Genomic DNA, 22,126 nt, shown 5'->3' with positions numbered 1-22,126 from the left:
GTAATCCATACGACCCTCAAGTTTTCTGAAGCGATATGAAAGGTGTGGTTGAGAAAAAGTTAAATATTTAAGTGTTTTTTTACTATAAATCTCCACCTTTGACCTGCCCCAACCAGTAGGTGGCTGAATGTGGCAGTAAAAGTTTAAGTGTAGATTTATAGGGAAAAAATACTTAATATTGATCTATTGAATATTGAAAAAAAAAGGAATTAAAAAGTCCCCTAGCTGTTTACTGTGTTTCTTTGGTTGATTTTAATTTTTAACTTTGCTTTTTGTTTGTACCTTTTTATTCCCTTCTATAAACCCGATGAAGGCCTACATCCAAAACTATCAAAAAATTCAATTGTTGCTGGTTTACATTCTCTACAAGTACAAGCACTGTGTTTGAAAGTGAAGTTGCACCAGAATAATTACTTTTAAAGGGATAATTCACCTGTGAAATTTATCATTACACACTCGCAGGTTGTTCCAAACCGGGATGAATTTCTTCTGAACACAAAAGTAGATGTTAGGCAGAATGTGTAGAAACTGACATACTCTGTCCCCATTCACTTTTATTGTAAGGGGGAAAAAATAGCTTCTACATCTGATCACAAACTACTGTATATTACTAAATATTTTTTTAAAACATTCTAAATATTAGAAAACTAATAAGCTATAAGGTTGGAAAAAATTACAGTGTACAAAAAGGAATTGAAATGAAATAAAATCTGAGCACATCACCTTGACCAAGTTCAGTATAGAGAGTATACCATTTCTATGGCAACCACCTAACCCTACAAGGTATTTGTAACTTCCTCTTTTCACTTCCCATTTAAATAAAATGCTTTTCACTTCTACTTTTTTTACCGTGAACTATTTTCTGACCTTCAGTTTTCATTAGAGGCCCACACTTTCTCCATTTCAAAGAAAAAAAATGGTATTTTATATTTATGTCTAAAGTGAGTGTTTTTTTCAGTGCCATCTCTTCTCATTCAATCTGACTATTCAGTTTTTATTACATCTTCCCCAACTCTTTCTACTCTCCTAATACCTTTACACCTCTCCTTTTCTAATCTCTCGTGTGCTGGACATAGTCTTCTCTGTCTCCTGCCTGCTCGTAGGCAGCGTTGTCATGTCTCCTCCTGCGATCTCTAACCCTGCTCCTCTGGTCCCGGTGAACCCTGGGAGTTGGCATCTGTATTTGTGTCCTCCTCAACCAACAATCTCTCATCCTCCTCTTTCTCATCATCATCAGCATCACTCAGATCTGTGTCAGATTCATCTGAGTTTTCTTCCTCGAGGTATCTGTATCCTTTCACCTTTGAGGAACAGGATCAATGCAAGATGTTAGTAAAGAGAGCAATTACACAAATGTCTGTTTTTTTGTTATTTTTACACAATAAATTAATCTAATGTCCTAATGTGACTGAAAGTATAAGCAGGTGCATTCTAGAGTAAAAAGAACTGATTATGCCTTTACCAAGAAAGCTATTGACTCTTTTATTTAAAGGGATAGTTCACCCCAAAATTTTATATGCAACTTCAATGAATGAGTACTGCAATAAGTACCCTCATGGCATTCCAGATCTGAATGACTTTCTTTCTTCTGCTGAACATAAATTAAGATTTTTAGAAGAATAATTCAGCTGTGTAGGTCCTGGCAATGCAAGTGAATGGGAACCAATTTTAAGTTCCAAAAAGCACATAAAATGTAATCTATATGACTCCAGTGGTTAATTCTATATCTTCAGAAGTGATATGATATGTGTGGGTGATAAACAGGTAAATATTTAAGTCTCCCTGCCCAGTAGGTAAAAGACAATTGGAAAAACAAAAGAAGAATATGAAAGTGAAAGTGGAGATTGATAGTAAAAAAACTTCTATGGATGAGTTCTATGGATTACTTTTATGTGGCCTTTATGTTCTTTTTGGAGCTTCAAAGTTTTGGAACCTGTTGAATTGCATTGAATGGACCAACAGAGCTGAAAAATGTTTCTAAATATCGTCATTTGTGTTCAGCAGAAGTAAGAAAGTCATACACATCTGGGATGGAATGAGGGTGAGTAAATGATGAGAGAATTACAATTTTTGGGTGAACTGTCACTTTAAGAGGCAGGACTCCCTTTCCCATAGCCATTATATTGAGCATTGCGATTTCTCCTATTCATATGTTTTTGAGTCTGTATCCTCTTCCTTATACTGTTTCTGCAAAGATGCTGTTTTTACAAAGTCAAAGGCACCCAGAGAGACATGTGAACAGCTAAATTATCTTATGTCGTGGACGGGGAATCCGTGGCGACCTGAAAGGAATTTTCTTCGCTAAGCGACGCTCCATCTGCACGTAGCAGAAAGATGCCACTAGAAGAGTCAAGAGTAGGAGTCCGAGTTTGGCCTTGAACCAGAGATAAAATGCAGCAGTCTTGAATATTTTATTTTACCATAAGATTCTGCATTAAATAATAAAAAAATTTAAAACATAAATGTACACACACATATACATATATATACATATACACATATATATATATATATATATATATAAGTCCATTGTAAAGAATTAAATTCTACAGAAATAAGGGTTTTACCCGCATAGGCAATGCAGACCAAAGGTAGACAATAAAGATGGCAATGGCCTGGCACCAATGGTAGATGGTATAAACAAAGTCTAGTCGCTCTTTATCCTCATACAGCATCCCCAGCAAAGCTATGCACAGCATCACAACCAACAACACCGTTTATGAAGATCACTGACTTCATTGCACTCTAACCAGAATCCATCTAAAGCAAATTGCTTTAAGACTGCATGGGAAGCACGACATTCCCAAATTCTTTTGTTTCTTTAACTTCTGACACATTCATGTTCCAGGAGTCGACTTCTATAAAAACTAACCGTTTTCAACCTTTTTTCTTTTTGTTATATGAAGGTCTCATTAAAACTAAAATGGAAACTTTTACAAGGCCTCCATTTATTTTTTGGTACTTCTCAAATGCCGGACTTTCAATATTAAACTAGATAATGTAAAAGGTAAAGTTTGTTCAGACGAACTTGATGTTGGCTTGACAAAGCCGATGGATGGATGGATGGGAGTATTGTAACCTAAAGTCATCATATGGCAGGCCTTGTGTGTGTTTGTATACAACCATACATTTTTTTTTGACAGGTGTTTGAATTAACAAGCATTCCATTGGCCCATTTGAACATTCTTTCAATGTAAGTCTATGCCATTTTTTTGGGATGGAAAATATATTTTGATACTAGATTTTGAGGCAACCCTAAGCAAAGTCTGTAGAATAACAGTCTGTTGGCTTTGTCAAGCCATATAACTATAAATATAACAAAAAAACTATGATAATATAATCAAACATAATTCATTTCACTATTTATTGAGTAAAATTATTTCTATCAATTGTTTTTATTATTACAACTGTCCCACAATTGTGGTGTGATTTCCACAAAACATTTTTGCTCCAAATAAAGGTTTGTTTTTCTTTCAGAAAGTTATTATACTTGTTTACCAAGTCCACAAATATATATATATATATATATATATATATATATATATATATATATATACAAAAACTGTGAAACTATTACTTAATTGTGTTGTATTTAGGATACATCAAATGATAGCCATGAAATTAGCCTTAGCACATCAAGGATTTGCCTTGAATTTTATTTCATGATTATTTACATTTTATTTCAGAAAATGTCATGTCATCACTGTCATTTCCACCACATAATTGTATTAAACCATACAGATTTTAGATGTGGTAAATCTCATGTGGTACATGTACATACACTGTTGGACATTCTTAGTAGACAAGTTTTAAAAAATAGTGAGTGTGAAGAGACTTTACTTTCTAAAATCTACAGTGCTAAAAGTGCCCAAAGTTGAAGAAACACCCATATATTACATCTTACACTTGGAGCATTTACATATTATTTTAGCATTCATAATCTTGTCTTTCGCCATTGGTAAATCTGATTATACATTCAGAGTATACAAAGATCCAAGTCTACATTTTTGCCATTCATACAGTAAGTGACATCTATGCCACCCCACTCTTGAAATGAGTTGCCGCTGCTCTAGTCTACTTCCTGTATCTGTCTCACAGAAATGGGCTGTACAAACTGCTTAATGTGTATGCTTAAATGCATAAACGGCATCTGTACTTACTGCTCAGTCCAGTCTTGTTGAGCGCAGTGCCTAGACCCCAGAGGGCAGAGAGCACCAGCAGATAAGGCAGATAGTCAGGTCTTCTTGGTGCGGGCGACCAGCACATGAGGGCCACGATCAGAACAATGTGTACGAAGGCTCCCGTGAGGAGAATGACCGGTCTGGGCAATCGCAGGAGACTCAGAGACAGAGCCGAACAGATGGAGGCTGACAAACCATACACCATTACCAACAACCAGAGCATCTCCATCCCTACTGCACACACTCCAAATGACGGAGACAAAAAGAGGGTGTATGAGGAAAAGAGAGGGAGAATTATAATGCATAGACATTCTGCCATCATTTATTTACTCTCGTGTTGTTCAAAACCCAAATTACATTCTTTCTTCCAATGGTCAGTCACCTCTCACTTTCATTGCTTCTATTTTCATACAATAAATGTAAATGGTGACTGAGGCTGTCAGTCCCTAACATTCTGCCTATCATCTCCTTTTGTGTTCCATGGAAGAAAGAAGTAATTTAAGTTTGGAACAACATAAGAGTGAGTTAACGATGACAGTATTTTCATTTTAGGGTTACTATCCCTTTAAAAACAGAGCAAGAGTAAATGGGTTGAGAGAATGACTGATTGTGTGTGAGCTGTCACTTTAATACATGAACCTTAATACCAAGAAAACTAACTTACTCGCAGCATCTTGCTTCTACGTAGGTGGTTAATATTGCAGAAGGGCAACAGGACAGCATCAACAATGTCAATCACGCAAATGAAATAGGGCTGTGAAACTATAAAATACTCAGTGGTAAAAGCTGACACAGTGTGAATTTGCATTGTTTATTTTAATTCTAGGTAGTTCATATATCCTATATACTCCATCTCTAACTATTTTAAACAGCATGTTGCTAATTCTTTTATACATATTATGTAAGCATTCTTTTTACCACATTAATTGGGAGACTGCATGGAATATTTGTTTTAAAAATGTATTTGTCACATCGCAGGACCATTAAAAACAACTTGACAACTTAAAGGAATAGCTTTTCTGTCTGTTCCTCACCTAAAGCTATCGTACGACTTCAAAAGACTTGCAATATACTGTAGTGCACGAGTTGCATGGGCCACTTTTCTGACATTTTTATGGTGCATTTGCATCCTTTTTTGAAACTTGAAAGTTGCAGTACTCATTCATTTTAGATGCATGGAAAAGCGACCAGTATATTCTTATATTTTCTCCTTTCTTGTTCCATGGAAGAAAGCAAGTCATATGGGTTTGGAATGACATGAGGCTGAATAAATGGTATCAGAATTTTCCATTTTGGCTTAACTATTCCTTTAAAATCAAGTGGTGACCAGTCACAGCATCAAAAATATACACTTTCTCTTAAAAAATTAAAAACCTTGACTTAAAGCGATAGTTCACCCAAAAATGAAAATTCTCATCATTTACTCCTGTCATTCCAGAAGTGTATGACTTACTTTCTTCTGCTGAACACATAAAAAAATTATAATTTTCTGTAAGTCCATAGAATGCGACTGAATGGTGACCAGATCTCTGAAGCTCCAAAAAGGACATAAAGGTAGCATAAAAGTAATTATACGACTCCAGTGATTAAATCCATGTTTTCTGAAGGGATATGATAGGTGTGGGTCAGAAAATGCTGAGCCTTTTAGAGGATACGGGAAAAAAAAATTCTGAAGCAATTTTGCGTGCCCTTGCAATAGTTTGTGTTCTGTCGCAATACGTTTTGTGTGCCGTCGCAAAAGGGTTTGCATTTTCTTGCAATAAAATTTCCATTGTTTAACAATAGTAACCAGAATTTAACCATGGTATTTGCCGTAATAGTACCCACAAGATTAACCATGGTTAATCTGTATCATAAAACCATGGTTACTATAAGCAGACAGTACTGTATACTGTATTTAAAGCATGGTTTCTGCCAGAAAACATGGTTAGCCTTCAACAGTCATGGTTACTACAATATTACTATAGTAAAAACAAAAGTTTTCCACCAAAAACTATGATTAATACAGTCTACAATATTAAAACCATGGTACAGTAAAAACATGGTTACTACTACAATCACGGTTACTACAGTCTTACTATACTATAGATTAACCATAATTAATATTGTCATTATGGTTTTAATACAAATATCATACTTTAACCATGGAGTTTGCAGTAAAAGCATAGCAACCACAAAATTATGATATTTATTAACATTGTTTTCATTTTCCTGTATTATTACTATGGTTACACTTTGAATATCATGGTTAAAATATGTAACTGTAGTAAAACCGTGTGTAACCGTTTGTGGAAAGGAGGATGCTGGGGCCGGCTTGACAAAACACGTAGACATTAATTGTTGCACTTTTCAGTCGCACACAATAAGGCCGCTTTTGAGCAGTACACAAAAATTTGGATTTTCAGCTCAACACACATAAGACACTAACAGCTTCACACATCTCTGTCTCTCCCGCCTATCCTTAAGTACTGGCACGCAGGTGAAAGTCATTCACCACTTATCTTCCCGCCTCGCTCTGCCCAGATGCCCCTCGGCTCCGCCCTGCTCACCACACCACGGCAAATACATTTTGAGGGCACGGAAAATTATTGAGTGAACACAAACTATTGAGAGGGCACACAAAATGTATTGTGAGGGAACGCAAACTATTGCAAGAGAATGCAAAATGCGTGGGCATGTAAAACTAGTACATATAAATACTTCTCCTACCCAGTAGATGGCGATGTGCACAAACAATACGAGTTGACAAAAACAAAAGAAGAATGTGAAAAAGAATGTTTATAGTAAAAAAAGGACATAAATATTGATCTGTTTCTCACCCACAACCTTCATATCGCTTCTGAAGACCTGGACTTAACCACTGGAGTCGTTTGGATTACTTTTATGCTGACTTTGTGCTTTTTTGTGCTTCAAAGTTCGAGCCAACATTAATTTGCATTGTATGGACATATAAAGCTGAATTATTCTTCTAAAAATCTTCATTTGTGTTCTGCAGAAGTCAGTCAGTCACATCTGGGATGGCACAAGGGTGAGTAAATGATGAGAGAATTTACATTTTTGGTTGAATTATCTCTTAAGATAAAAAAATCTTATGTGCTAACTACCCTACTGCATAACACTCAGTCTAAGTTCTGCCAGTTTCTATTTTTCTCACCAGCATGAATCCCTTGACAGCAAAGAGCATCTCAAAGCTGGAGTAGATGAAGAACGGACAGAGCAGACGCATACGGTAGTCTCATAAGTGCTTGAAGGGCAGCTGGAAGATGTTGCCCCAGCCGATGCTACGCAGGTCGATTTCCTCTGTGGGCCGATATGCAGCTCCACACAGCACAAGGAACTATAAGGGATTAACAGCACAGTTCAGAGACAGTTAACACAAATAAATGAAAGTCCACCATTTATGAACTCTCATGTTGTTCCGAACCCATTTTTCTTTCTTTGTTCCATGGAACATAAAGGGAGTTTTAGGCAGAATGTTTTTCCATACAATGCAAGTGATGCTGTTAGTCCTTATATCTCCTTTTGTGCTTCTCAGAAGAAAGTCATATGGGTTTGAAACAACGTGAGGGTGAATAAAGGACAGAATTTTCATTTTTGGGTGAACTGTTCCTTTAAGGCTGGGAACAGCTAATCTTTGATAAACAAAACAATGGTTTAAAATCTGGATTTGGCAGTATGATGTGTTAATAAAAGCAAAGACTCCTGATTATCAGGATCAAATGCTTGTTACAAACATATTACATTTTTACTGTTGCTGTTACTAATTTAGTCCTTATTTTTAGGAATCTGAAATGAGAACAGAGAATGGATGATGATGATGAAGATAATGGTCTTCCGATGATCATGGCAAGAAAGGCTGCTCCCATGAGCACACTCTCCACTTCGATTAGCAGCAAAGAGCGCGGCAAGCTGCGCAAAACAGTCTTATTAAAATTCTGTATCACACCTTTTCCATCAGCTCCTGTGAGAGGGGGAGAGAAAAATTACCTTCCATGTTTCTAACAAGACTCCTACTGTTTTGAAGCACAATTTGAGTTTGAATGTATGAAGTAAAGATGAAACCAAATATTCAAGATAATGTTTAGATGGAACTAAATGTAAAAGTTGAAAAATTGGTCATTAAAAAAAGGCAATATTGTTGGACCTCTTATCTTAATATTGTAGGACAGATTTTCCAACCTGCCACCAGTAGGCACCAGAGCTCTCTTAAAGTCACAGTATATTTTGGTTTCCGTGAGTGCGGACTGACTAAGTGCATCCCAGTTTTTCTAGACATGCGGATTGTCCATCACTGTGAGCGTGGTCTCCACATTCGCCTGCCTTTTACTGTACTAAATAAGTATCACAAAGCGCCAAACGCATTCGTTTGTGGTCTCGGTCAAGAGTATACTTTGAAAGGCTAGATTGCTTGACTGTGCACAAGACATAACAGCGCACAGAAAAATTAATTACAGAAACCTTTAGGGGTTGCTAAGCCTACTTGATTTCAAGTTATGCTTTCACTCGTGGCTGCTATCAAATAATTAATTTCCACTATAAACACATCCTTTAAGAGACATCCTTTACTTGCCAGAGAATAAAATAACTTTTGTTAACTGAAAAGATAGCCAAAAGGGCCCCAAAAATGTTCTTACATTCTGTCTGTGCTATTTTTAAATTCTTTGTCTATGTATGCATCCGATGAACATCTATCATCAATGTGTCTTGCTGTTTTTTCAGCATCACACCTTATGCCATGAGCACCATGTTTTAAGATGGCATGTCAAGTTAATGCATCAAGCAATAATTTTTTACAAAAGGGCCCACTGAGAAAACAAGGCAAAAGGCAATAAATACACATTTTGTCAAAACTGAATCATGACCAGAATTTGGATGTCCTCGACACTTCATCTTGCACACAGTGTGTGTAATGCAAATTTAGTCATCAGCACAGTACTCAAATTTTCACATTACAGCATTTTCACACTACGTTTTCTCTGAATCTAAGAAAAGTTAAGCCGCGCACAGACTCGTCCACTTATTCTCGAAAAAACTGGGTTGCATGCAGACAGTCAGTGTGCGTTCTTAGCGCATACGCCTGCAGTTGAAAGTACTAAATGAGTATCACAAAGCAGTTGTAGTGTGCATGCGTCAAACGTGTCCAAACGTGCTCACGCTCAAAATAATGAAAGGCTAGAGCACTCGACTCTGCACAAAACATTAAACCACATGGAAAAATTAAGTATACCCTCACTTTTAGACTAATATTTATCCTGTGACAGATGCTTACTTGCTCAGATTCAGAGAAAACGTAGTTTGGCTGTAAAATCAAAACACTTTAAAACCATTTTTGCCATTTGTGGTATTATTCAGTGATCTATTATCGGAAAAAAATAAACCCTGAAGCAGTGGCGGAGATAGGGGATAGCCACCCCACTCGCAATTGCTGTTTTAGTCATTTTTTGGCACAATTTAGTTCTTTAGGGGTGAAATCACTTACTGCCCTATGAGAAAAGATCTTGCATCACTTGTTTGCAGATGGCACTTAGTCTGATATTTTGTTAACTAATGTTATGAAATTCATAGACATAATTTAACTAAAACCATGCCTGGAAACCACGTGTTTAGGTTATAGGTGCATACATAAGTTCAATATGTTCATAATGACAAGATAACTTGCAGAATAATATGTAATCCAGTGAAGAATATTTACAGTCAGCTGGCTCTGATGGAAAAAAACTTGAGTTGCTTTGCAATTAGAAACTTCACACTTCTGACTTCCTGCAAATCACAGTGTCAGCACATCTGCTCTTCATGGTTATGCTGTGGCTGACTCTTCCTGAATCTCATCAGAAATGACGACAAGGGTTTTTTTTAACCAGGATTTGAAATTGCAAAATAGTCGATAATGCCAAATCAACAACAACACTGCTTAATGTGGAAGGTCGCCCACTTGACATGTTTTATGGTGGAAAAACTTTTGTGAAAGATGTTCAGAAGCAAGTTTGATGTCCATAATATGATGTCAGGGCTGTAAACTCCACAGACATTGAGAGGGATAAAACACAATAACTACACCATAAAAAATTTGATGAAAATCTACAGTAACTTACTTGCAACATATAGCCAGTAAGCTGCTGTTTCCCATACCCCAGTAAATAAACGAACTACAGTAGTTTTTAGCATACTGTAGAATGATTTACAGTATGTGCTGTACTGTAAAAGTTTTAACCAACTGATCCCAAAGTATTTGCTTCATGGAAGTCAGTTCCCCTTAAGTACACACAGATGCCCTAGCAAAGTAACCAATTATGGACGCGTTCCATTATTGTTTGACAACCAGAAAGAGTCCAAATTCTTCATCTTCATTTTGAACAGTATATTTATTGCTTTATCACTATCCTTATGTGAAGGGCTTTGCTTGAGCTAATTTTCTTTAAAGGGATATTTCACCCTCATGACATCCCAGATGTTTATGACATTCTTTCTTCAGCAGAAAACAAAGATATTTTAGTAGAATATTTCTGCTCTGTAGGTCCATACAATGCAAATGAATGATGATCAGACATTTGTAGCTCCAAAAATCACGAAGGAATCATAAAAGTGATCCATAAGACTCCAGTGATTAAATCCATGTCTTCAGAAGCGAGTTAATAGGTGTGGGTGAGTCCTTTTTTTACTCTAAAATCCACTTAAACTTTTAAAAATTAAATCTCCATTTAAACATTTGAAACTAAACAGGCACCACATGTGATTTCTAGACGTAAAAGTGCAAGTTACAGTGAAGATTTAGAGTAAAAAAAGAACATACATTTTGTTTCTCACCCACACCTATTTTATCACTTCTGAATATATGGATTTAACCACTGGAGTCTTATGGATTACATCTATGCAGGGCTGGACTGGACTGGTAATCTGGCATACCGGGCATTTTCCCGGTGGGCCAATGCACTTTGTGGCTGATCAAGGGTGGCCTGGCCATTGGAAGAACTGAGTGGGCTGATGGCTCAACTGCGATTAGCTAAAATGAGCAGTGGTTATGCAGAACCCAACCCCTCCCCCCAACAACTTTTGGGCCAGTTGCTATGCAAAATCCCGATTTCACTTCCCAGTCCAGCCCTGCTTCTATGTTTCCTTTATGTGATTTTTGGAGATACAAAAGGTCTGATCTCCAATCATTTGGATTTTATGGACCTACAGAGCAGAGAAATTCTTCATTTATGTTCATCCAAGAAAGTTTTTGAGAAAATGATGAGAATTTTCATTTTCGGTTGAACTGTCCCTTTAAAAATAAATATCACTTGGTTTGATATATATATATATATATATATATATATATATATATATATATATTTAGATGAAGTTTGATTAATATTTGTCATTGGTTTATTCTTTACTCATTGGTTAAGTCTTGTAAAGGTGGCGTTGAAGCAGCAGCGGTTGATGTGTTGTATTGTTTCCCCACAGCATCACAGTTTTTATTTTTATATATACAGCCTATGTTTACCTTCTGTATGTTTGACGTGGTAGTTTCATAGCTCTTTTTTTATTTATCACAAGAGTTTTTTTTAAAATTCAACATAACTGTTATGCAAATATCTTTCCCTTTCCTTTTAAAAGTCTCTACAAAAAATGCAACCTCTACAAAAAGCCTGATCCACTATTTTTTTACTTTTCTTGGCTCCGTTACTGATTCTACGAGGACGTAAAATGTCAAAACCTCAAATAAAAATACAAATAAAAAAAGGATATAACTGACGCTATACTAACATCATACTGAGCACCTGTCCATGCTTAATCAGCACACTACTCGTGAGCCAATGATATATCTGGGTAAGGAGATGAAAGAGGACAAGATTGAGAGAGAGGATTTTACCACAATGTGTGACTTGGAAGAGAGTGTGTTGGTAATCATTCAGATAGTGATTGAGGAACAGCTTCATAGGGAACTCTGCAAACACGAAACTCAGCTGAAAAACAGTGAAAACTATAAATAACTGCTTGCGGATGTACAAACCCACATACACAGCCTGCATCTGACACATACACACAGCTTTGAATATACATGGCAAATGGGGAAAACACAACCAATCAAAGGTTAACTAGTACTGAATTAATGCTGCTTCTGGCAATTCACACATTTCAGATTGGCCTGAAACTGCTTCTTTTAACTCACATGGAAGATGATGTAGAAGACAGACTGGAAAACTATGATGTAAGAGTTGAAGGCTCTTTTGGGGGGCTTCTTATGCTCCTGGACATGTTCCTCCTTATAGTTCACATACTCATAGTATTGCTGGGCCATTCTAATACACAAAAATAAAGATGTGGGACTGCAGGTGGGAAGTATTTTTAACTGAATCAGTCAAGTTGTATAAAAAGATGTATAATGGTGTAGTGAGCTTTTAATGCTAAGACCATGTGATGAGACTCATCTGAGATTTACTGTCAAGTGAGCCTATAACTAAAGGTGAAGTATGTAATTTATTTGCCATTAGAGGCACCGAATAGAATACCACAAATAACTAGAAAAAAGCCTTGTCTGAAAGGTTAAAATAGGGTGTTCTGGCTGATGGCTAGGTGATTGCTAGGACATTGTTAGATGGTTGATATATAATGTTGATAAATAGTCTTGTATGTGTGTTACATTTGAACAGATTTCAGGGCTTAACGTTATGGATTTTTTTCCTACTGCCCAGTAAAAAACATTTTAAAATAATAATATTCCTGTCTATATACACACCGATGCAATGTAAATTAGCGAGTGTACAGCTTGTATAACAGTTTAAATTTGCTGTCCCCTCAAAATAATGCAGCCATTAATGTCTAAACCACTGGCAACAAAAGTGAGTACACCCCTAAGTGAAAATGTCCAAATTGGGCCCAATTAGCCATTTTCCCTCCCCGGTGTCATGTGACTCGTAAGTGTTACAAGGTCTCAGGTGTGAATGGGGAGCAGGTGTGTTAAATTTGGTGTCATCGCTCTCACACTACCTCATACTGGTCACTGGAAGTTCAATATGGCACCTCATGGCAAAGAACTCTCTGAGGTTCTGAAAAAAGAATTGTTGCTCTACATAAAGATGGCCTAGTCTATAAGAAGATTGCCAAGACCCTGACACTGAGCTGCAGCACGGTGGCCAAGACCATACAGCGGTTTAACAGGACAGGTTCCACTCAGAACAGGCCTCACCATGGTCGACTAAAGAAGTTGAGTGCACGTGCTCAGGGTAATTTCCAGAGGTTGTCTTTGGGAAATAGACGTATGAGTGCTGCCAGGATTGCTGCAGAGGTTGAAGGGGTGGGGGGTCAGCCTGTCAGTGCTCAGACCATACGCTGCACACTGCATCAAATTGGTCTGCATGGCTGTCGTCCCAGAAGGAAGCCTCTCCTAAAGATGCACAAGAAAGCCTGAAAACAGTTTGCTGAAGACAAGCAGACTAAGGACATGGATTACTGGAACCATGTCCTGTGGTCTGATGAGACCAAGATAAACTTATTTGGTTCAGATGGTGTCAAGCGTGTGTGGAGGCAACCAGGTGAGGAGTACAAAGACAAGTGTGTCTTGCCTACAGTCAAGCATGGTGGTGGGAGTGTCAAGGTCTGGGGCTGCATGAGTGCTGCCGGCACTGGGGAGCTACAGTTCATTGAGGGAACCATGAATGCCATGTTCTGTGACATACTGAAGCAGAGCATGATCCCCTCCCTTCAGAGACTGGGCCGCAGGGCAGTATTCCAGCATGATAACGACTCCAAACACACCTCCAAGACGACCACTGCCTTGCTAAAGAAGCTGAGGGTGAAGGTGATGGACTGGCCAAGCATGTCTCCAGACCTAAACCCTATTGAGCATCTGTGGGGCATCCTCAAATGGAAGGTGGAGGAGCACAAGGTCTCTAGCATCCACCAGCTCTGTGATGTCGTCATGGAGTGGAAGAGGACTCTAGTGGCAACCTGAGAAGCTCTGGTGAACTCCATGCCCAAGAGGGTTAACGCAGTGCTGGAAAATAATGGTGGCCACACAAAATATTGACACTTTGGGCCCAATTTGGAAAATTTCACTTTTGTTGCCAGCAGTTTAGACATGAATGGCTGTGTGTTGAGTTATTTTGAGGGGACAGCAAATTTACACAGTTATACAAGATGTACACTCACTACTTTACATTGTAGCATAGTATCATTTCTTCAGTGTTGTCACATGAAAAGATAATCAAATATTTACAAAAATGTGAGGGGTGTACTCACTTTTGTGAGATACTGTATATTTTTATATATATATATATATATATATATATATATATATATATATATAAATATACACATACACTGAAATTAGAAAATATGTTTTTTATTAATTATATCATGGCCTGATAGAAAAAGTGAAAATTCTTTCAAATATAATTGCATTTTGGTCCACTAGAAACACTTCTGGTTTCCTAAATGTTGTTTTGAAAACTCAAACATTATAGAGTTGATTGTAAAACCTGTTTTACCTGTTTTCTGCTAATTTGCAATGCATCTCATCTTTGAAGCTGCAGTTATAATTTGTATTTTAATGCAAGAATGTAATACCAAATGTAATATAATAATAAAAGAATCAACAACTGTACAACATATCGGTTGACCTAAATATTTATCTTTACTGATCTGTGCATTTGAACATCCTCACCTGGTGATGTAGTTTCCCCAATGATGCCCACAGCGGAACTATAACAACACCGATGGTGACAGCTGATGGCATCAAAGTGTAGTATCGCTCCCAGTAATTGGTTGAAACAAAGAGTGCATCAATTCCAGAAGCCAGCAACATCATCCATTTGGTGCCTAGAAATCTGTGGATTAAATTGAGAAACAAACTTAAATTGGAAAAATCACAAGTTAGGGATGGGGCAATTACTGAGATGGGAACTTTCTGGAAATAATGAAATAATGAAAGATGCATGAGTATAATAAGCAAAACAACAGTGAAAGAAAAGACATAAAAGGTCATGGTAGTACCTGATCAGCACGGGTGTGTAGACCAAGCCAACAATAGGCGTAACGTTGATGCCATCAGCATTTTATTATCGATGTCCTCCAGCCCCAAGGTGCCATATTTCACCTCTCGGTACGTCTCATCATAGTGCAGAATTAACTGCATCTGCAACAGACCTACAGAGAAAAACACCTCATGAAGTAATAAATAAACAGGGTGGGAATCTTTTTCCCATGAGCAACAGAAATGCCTGGTTATACAAGCCACTTTGATGCTTTCAGGCATTTCAAATAAGGGACTCTGCACAAAGCACTAAATCCTGACAGATGTAATCTGAAGATATTTTCACACTTAAAAACTGCTACTAAGCAACAGCTTTTCTTGTCAAAGTTCAATTCGAGACATCTTTGCAAGACAAGTTGCTCACAACACTGCTGCTCTGCAAAGTTAAAATGAACAAAATGACTGAAGTTTAGGTACGAAACTCTATATGTTGCAAGTTGATAGGTTCTTCTGTCTGCCAATCAGCTAACTCACATGCGATATGTTAAGCCAATCAGATTGCACGGTGAAAGCGAGAACTGTAAACCCTAAAGTTGTCATTACTTGAAATTAGTACTTATTCGTAAGTATTATAGGGGCAGTTACTGACCAGAAGTTTGGGGGGTGCAAGCCCCAGCACCACCAAGATACCACTCTTGGGCCCTTGAGCAAGGCCCTTAACCCAATCTGCCCCAGAGATACCGTATCATGGCTGACCCTGCACTCTAACCCCAGCTTAGCTGGGATATGTTAAAACTAATAAATTCCACTGTATATATGCAAAAAACGGTGTGTATAATGTGTGACCAAAATAAAGGATTCATCTTAAAAATCCATACACTTAAGATTTTAAGTGTTAATAACTCAAAATGTTGGGTACAAAATTGGGGCTATAAGGAATACCCACAATTCCTTGCTGCTTCAATTATTTAATTGTTTTCTTGGTCATATGGAACATATGGAGACAAGTTGTTATTAAGAATTCATAGATGTTTGTTCTTTTGTTGTATTATTTATGTTGTTTTGTTGCAAATCATTTGATATCACCATTAGGGTGATCTGTGCCCCCTTTGGTCACTTTGGATCCCTTCTCACACACTACCTCAGTTCACCTTGTGCATTTGCAACTGAAGAGTTGGTTTATATGCATTTAAATTAAGTTTATATAATGACTGACCTAGAATCAGTTATCATCTCTATTTGAGCTGTGCAATTGTTTGATCTAAAATTGAATCAGTTCAATAAACAAATTTAACAACAGTAGGAACAATTATATTTAAATAACAAATCTCAGTTTAAATAGTTAAGTTCACTCTACTTGAACACCAAGTTATTGAACTTGAATACTCACGTTTTGGGAGACGCCATTACTCAATGTAATTGAGGGAACGAGTTTACTCAATCAAATGAGTGCAATTAACTTATTAGGGTTTTCAGGTCCTTTGACATGTAATCAGATAGTCAATCACCTTGTGTACTCTCTCTTCATCTAACATTTAATTTGCTCAGTTTTGCAGATAAGCGGGTTTACTTGCAATACGCTGTGAGAGTTTTTCTCTGAAACCCACCTCCACCTGTCTAGATCTTGTGTTTTGTCTAATTGTGCAGGAGCAGCATGTTTTCATATTTAACTCAGCATGCCTTTGTATTTTCTAGCAGTAGCATCTTCGTACTTGCTCTGCATAAGCAGCAGCGTAGCAGATCTAGTGCGCCAAGACCAATATCCCATCAATATGTCATAACCACATTAACATGCAAACTTTTTCCGAGAGTTGTCATGACTGCAATTAAGTTGGGTCTCTTAAGTTGTTCACAGGAGAGTTAAGCCAGCTTAACCGGCTTGTTAAAATAGACCATATATTTCATTATTTAGTTTATGTATTTTTAAAAGTAGAACTTCACATTTTCATTTGTTTCATGTTTCCGTTTTCAATTTTTTTTTTTAAAACATCTCATTAAATCTCATTATTGATGCAGATGTTATTGCTGTATAAATACATTATACCTGCTCTGAGAACCATTAAATGATCTGTGTAAATGCACCAAATGCCACTTGAGATGCATTTTCTGTACCACCTTTGCAGTGAAAAGATGGCTTTAGACTATGATATGTCCTGTGCCAGATGAGTATGACTGTATGTGCATATTCAGAGAAAACGCTGTGAGGCTATTATATAATCTACATTTGGCAAGACAATCATTTCAGTGTTGGCATAGTTACTGCAGTTTGGTTCTGTAGAACAGATTGACTAGTAAAGGTAAAATCACCTGCCACCTCAAAACAATTTGCTGGCTGCGGGTGTTCATTTTTCCCTGGCCACATCACTTCCAAACCTTCTTTTGCTTTTGGCACGTTGAAAGATGTCAGCTGTTCCTCGTCTTCACAGTCTCAGACCCGATGAGACATCTTTGTGTGTGAAAGCATGCCAATTAACTTGCTAAAAATGACCTGAATAGTGATTAGCCAGTCAAGTATGACATCCAAAAAACATGTCATATTCACTGGCACTGTAAGTGATCAGACAGTAGACATTGACATCACACTGATGCAACAGTATGACGAGTGAAGTCATAGTCTAAGTCACATTTACAGTGGGATCTTTTCAGAAAGTAGTACGCAGACTTTGGAAAGTATGATATGGCTAAAGTACTGAATCATATTAGGTGCCTGTGATGTGTAGTGTGTGACAGCGCAGCTGACCCATGTAGACACTATAGATGATCATTCCTCCGCAACTGGCCCCCACCACATTCTTCACTACGCCAAGCCTCTTTCGTCTGTAGTACTTGCACTCCTCTTCCTCCTCATCATAGTCAGGATGTGGGCCGAGAAACTCCTCCACCTTTCAGAGGAGGAGAGAAGTTCAAAACAATGGACAGTGAGTTTTATTTTAATGAAACTTTTTCTATTGAACATAAGTGATTACATGATTTGACTTTTTTTTGTCTCAATTATTTAAAATTAGTAAAGAATGCAAAATAAAAAAAAATTAATTAGTGTAGTCAAACTTTTGGGACCCAATGTCTATCTAATGTTTTAATTCACAATCAAAGTCAAAACAATTGCCAAACATTTATTTTACTAACAGTTTGACCAACAATATGTATATATAAATGAACTCTATAACTTTGTAAATAACCAATAATCTCTATAAATACAACACATGCCTTCTGTAAGCCACGGTACCTGTTCCTATATGTTGCCTTCTGGACCGGGTAGCTGCAGTTCATCTTGTCCGCCAGCCGGAGGCGCGCCATTCATTTCGGCGTCGCTGTACACGTTATCTTCAGTGATCACTGCTGCCATCTGCTGGTCTCTATGCGCTCTAACCACCACAAGAGTAATGCAGATTCTACTCAGAAACGAATGAACAAATCTCTGGAATTAAACACATGTGCTATTAAATGTAAAGTGAAAATTATATATGGAAAAGTGCAAATAATGCGTATGTAATATTATCTAAAATGTTGTATTTAGTATGTATTTTGTTCTTTGAGATAATGAAGAATAGTTTCACTGACGGGAAGGTGTTGTAGGCCTACGCAGACAGTAGGTGTACAAAATAATTTAACCAATGTCAGAACAGTGTTAGTTTAATATATTAACAAGCAATAGAAGGTGTAATAAAACATGACGATAACGGGTGGGAGACTCTGTAAAATTTAAGCATTAACTAAGAGTAAATACAACTCACCAAACCGGGTGGAAACGATGAACGTCGCAATGAAGAAAAACACTCCAAAGTACTTTGAAAGTTTTAAACCGAAGGCTTTTCAATCAAATTATCAATTTATCTTATAAACAACTGCGCGCTGCCGTGAAGAAAAAATAAAATAAAAACAAAAAACGGAGAAGGGTCATTATCACACAAGCCAGGAAGACGGATTTCTTAGCCTGTATTGTTTAGCCTCATATTTGTAGCCGTAAATCCTAAATGAGAAAAACGAGCACGGCTGTCAAGATAACAATGGACCGGTCACTAATCATTGTAATGTAAAGCAATCTGCAATAGACCTCATTGAGGCAGAGAGAAGACTAAATCTGAAAATGTAGAGGTACTTATGAAGATGGGGAAAGTGGAGGATGAACAAAATGTACTATTTAACATGGGAGAATTAAAGAGAGCAATGGCCAAAACTGGGAAGACTGCACCAGGAAAAGATTACATTTGTTATAGCATGTTGAAACAGTTAAGTGAGGAGGGGAAGAATAAGTTGTTGATGCTGTACAATAAAGTGTGGGAGGAAGGGAAACTACCAAAGAGCTGGAAGGAGGCAATTATTGTGCCGATAAGAAAACCTGGGAAAGAAGCTAGTAAACCCACAAGTTATAGACCTATTGCTCTGACATCTCATGTCAGTAAATTAATGGAAAGAATAATAAATGAGAGGTTAATGTATATTATGGAAAAAAAGAGGTATGGTGGTTGAATGTCAAAGTGGGTTTAGAAGAGGTAGGAATACTATGGATGCAGTATTGTGTTTGGAAGATAACATAAGAAAAGCACAAGTAAATAAAGAGACAGTAGTGGCAGTATTTTTCGATGTAGAAAAAGCATATGATATGCTATGGAGAGAGGGACTAATGATTAAATTGTATAATATGGGAATTAGAGGAAATTTTCTTAACTGGATAAAGGATTTCCTGGAAGGAAGAACAATTCAGGTTAAAATAGGGGCAGACTTATCAAGTGAACATGTTATAGAAAACGGAACTCCTCAGGGAGTGTTGTAAGTCCCACATTATTTTCAGTAATGATTAATGACATATATGTGAATATACCAATAGGTATGGGAAGATCACTTTTTGCGGATGATGGGGCAATATGGAAAAAGGAAGAAATACAGAACATGTAGTTAAAAAAATACAAGAAGGGATACAGCAGGTGGAGAAGTGGGGAATAAAGTGGGGTGTTAAATTTTCTATAGAGAAAACTAAAGTGATGTTTTTTACAGGGAAGAAAATCAAGGAAAATATTAATATAAAACTATATGGAAGTAATTTAGAGAGTTAAAACATTCCGTTTTTTAGGAGTACACTTTGACACAAGGTTAACTTGGGTAGAACATATTAGAAATGTAGAAGACAAATGTAAAGAAGTAATACATTTAATGAGATGTTTAACAGGTCTAGAATGGGGAACAGAGTATAAATCACTGAAATATATATATGTAAATCTAATAAGATCAAGGATGGATTATGGAAGTGTGGCATATGGATCAGCAGCCAAATCTGTACTTAGGAGGCTTGATGTAATGCAGGCTAAAGCACTGAGATTATGTCTAGGGGCAGTTAAAACATCACCAGTGTGTGCTCTACAGGTGGAAGCGGGAGAAATGCCATTGAACATCCGACGTAAACAATTGCTTGTAAATTATTGGGTAAATCTAAAAGGGCATGGAGATAGTCATCCAACTAAAATGATATTACAAGATAATTGGGAAAGGGAGAGAGCACAAAAGTTCAGTTTTGGGTGGGTCGGAGATGAGGCGGCTAGAGAATTGGGAGTGTATGAAAAGGAATTCTGCCCAACTATAATATGGCCTGATACACCGGTATGGAAGCAAGAAACCATGGAAGTTGATTTTAAATTACTTGAGTTAAAACAGTAAGTAATAGTACAGATCTGGTAGCGAATTTTATAGAAATATAGATTTTAAATATAAAGAGTATATTCAGATTTATACAGACGGATCAAAGGATCCAGAAACAGGAAAGACTGGAGCTGCAGTTTACGTTTTCAACCAAAGAGGTGAGATAAGCAAACGAACCACAAATGATCTGAGTGTGTATGCAGTTGAATTATACGCTATTAAGATGGCACTAGAATGGATTGAGGAAAACAAAATTAAAAAAGCTTTAATTGGAAGTGATTCAGTGTCAGCTTTATACAGTCTCATGACTGGTATATCTAATAGTCATCAGGATTTACTGTATTCAGTATTGATAATATACACAAGAATAAGGGGAAATGTTATGAGATTCAATTGACTTGGATTCCTGCTCATATCGGCATTGTGGGTAATGAGAGAGTGGACAAGTTAGCCAAACAAGCTGTTAAAAAGAGAATATTGAAGAAAATATTAAGTTGTCAAAGTCTGAAGGAAAGAGTATAATATGGAAAGAAGCCATTAGAGAATGGCAACATCAGTGGGATATGGAAACTAAAGGGAGATATTTATATGCTATTCAAAGTAAAGTTGGGGCTGTGAAGAATAGGGGAGGGAATAGAAAAGAAGAAGTAGTTATGACCAGATTAAGGATAGGTCACAGTAATTTGAATAGCACACTACACATTATAGGGAAGCACCCAACTGGTTTTTGTGGTTGTTGTCAGGTTGCAGAAACTATAGAGCATGTGTTGTTGAGTTGCAGACAATATAAAGAACAGAGGAAAAATATGATGGAAGAGTTAGGAAAAATTGGAGCAATAGGGACAGGAATGAAGGAAATACTGGAAAGTGGGGAGAATGAACAAAGCAGAGGAAATATTTTATTATTTTTATCAAGAACAGGACTGATGAGAAGAATATGATGTAACTGGACATGACAGGAAATAAAGCCGGAAGATGGCGGTAGTGCAACGCTAATGGATGCAAGCTGCCGATAAACTTTAAAGAAGAAGAAGAAGAAGAAGAAGAAGAAGAAGAAGAAGAAGAAGAAGAAGAATAGACCTCATTCAGAGTGTTTGAAGGGAATGAAAATGAGGCTGTGGTAGCCTAATGTTGTTTAAATTTGCGTTGAAAATGACTTTCCAAAAATATTCCTTAAACGAAAAACCTCCAGAAATCACCTTTTTTGCTAAGGGATATTATATAACTGTTCAAATCGCTTACAACACCTTTAATATAAGGATATGGTAAGCATAGACTCTTTTTGAGGCAAGGCAGTCCACTCGGCGGCCATCTTCGGAACAACCCCGGGCATTAGAAGTACAGCTCCTGTCCA

General features: G+C 37.1%; 1 pseudogene; it reads right to left on the bottom strand.

Moving 5' to 3' along the window:
* Positions 1 to 1,051: 1,051 nt before the first annotated feature.
* On the bottom strand, positions 1,052 to 18,484 carry LOC127651830 (protein unc-93 homolog B1-like; annotated as a pseudogene).
* Between the last annotated feature and the right edge of the window lie 3,642 nt (positions 18,485 to 22,126).

The sequence above is a fragment of the Xyrauchen texanus genome, chromosome 11, assembly GCF_025860055.1.
Source record: "Xyrauchen texanus isolate HMW12.3.18 chromosome 11, RBS_HiC_50CHRs, whole genome shotgun sequence".
NCBI lineage: Eukaryota > Metazoa > Chordata > Actinopteri > Cypriniformes > Catostomidae > Xyrauchen > Xyrauchen texanus.
Note: the sequence above shows the minus strand (reverse complement) of the source record. Positions and strands in the feature narration are given on the sequence as shown.